Below are 1201 nucleotides of genomic sequence, written 5' to 3'. Positions count from 1 at the left end.
TGTCGTCGTAAGGGCTGTTTTCCTGACCTCTGATCATGCGCGTGGCTCTCCTCTGGACTCTTTCAAGCTTCTCCACATCCTTTTTGAATTGTGGAGCCCAAAACTGGACGCAGTACTCAAGCTGCGGCCTCACCAAGGCCGAGTACAAGGGGAGAATGATGTCCCGGGATTTGCTTGAGAAGCATCTATGGGTGCAAGCCAGTGTTTTGGTTGCTTTACCAAATCCACAGTTACAGTTTGCAACACATCCAAAACTAAGTGGAATATTAGCTGGGGATTAGTTGAGAACAGGCCCCCTCACATACATGCTCCCAGGGTATTCTGACCTGACATTGCAGAAATCCATGATAACAGATGGTTTTCATGATACCACAGTTTAGCTTACACGTCGCACAGGGGTGGGCAAAATGCAGCCCATGGACCAGATGCAGCCCACCAGGCCATTCTATCTGGCCTGCAGAGCCCCTAAAAAATGTAGAAAATTAACATTTATCTGCCCCTGGCTGCCTGTCATGCGGCCTTTGATGGCTTGCCAAAACTCACTAAGCAGCCCTCCACCCAAAATAATTGGCCACCTCTAACCTAACAGGAGACCCAACACTGACTTTTTGATCACCCTGGTAATATAGTAGGTGGTATTCATGCAGCAGTGATTCTAAGGGTGGAAACAGATGTCACTTTTGTGACTCTATAAAAATGGTTAGGAAAGCAAAGTGACAGCAAACAGATATCCAGGCCTTCTGCTATGCCACAAGCACTCAAATTTGTGGCCACGACAGAAGGTAGTAATAAATTAAGCCACTTTTATTGTAGAGCATGTCCATTTGTTTATGGCAGAAGAGCTTATGTGCTCTTCAGCTGCCCCTGGGCAGGGGCTCTGTGGGCTTGAGGGGCCCAGTAATGCACACTCTGGGAATTTCTGGGCAGAAGCAGGCGCCTCAAGCCTTGGGAGTGCCTGCCTTGCTGTCCCCCCTTACCCAGATGCACATCTCCAGGAAAAGTTAGGCATCTGTTCACAAACAGGGATTCCCACTTGCAGACACCTGCCTCATGCAGCAGTAATATGGGGAATGGGAGTGCAGATCCCTCTGTAGTGGATTTTCCTGCATGCATCTGAAAGTGTGGAGTGGGGAACTCCCATAACAGGGTCCCCCTTCCATGTTTGCAGCCAGTGCCCCATGCTGCTGCTGGGAATGCACTC

The sequence above is a fragment of the Gavialis gangeticus genome, unplaced genomic scaffold (genome assembly GCF_001723915.1).
Source record: "Gavialis gangeticus isolate Ggan-Ray unplaced genomic scaffold, GavGan_comp1, whole genome shotgun sequence".
NCBI classification, from domain to species: domain Eukaryota; kingdom Metazoa; phylum Chordata; order Crocodylia; family Gavialidae; genus Gavialis; species Gavialis gangeticus.
This window is presented reverse-complemented; position numbering follows the sequence as displayed.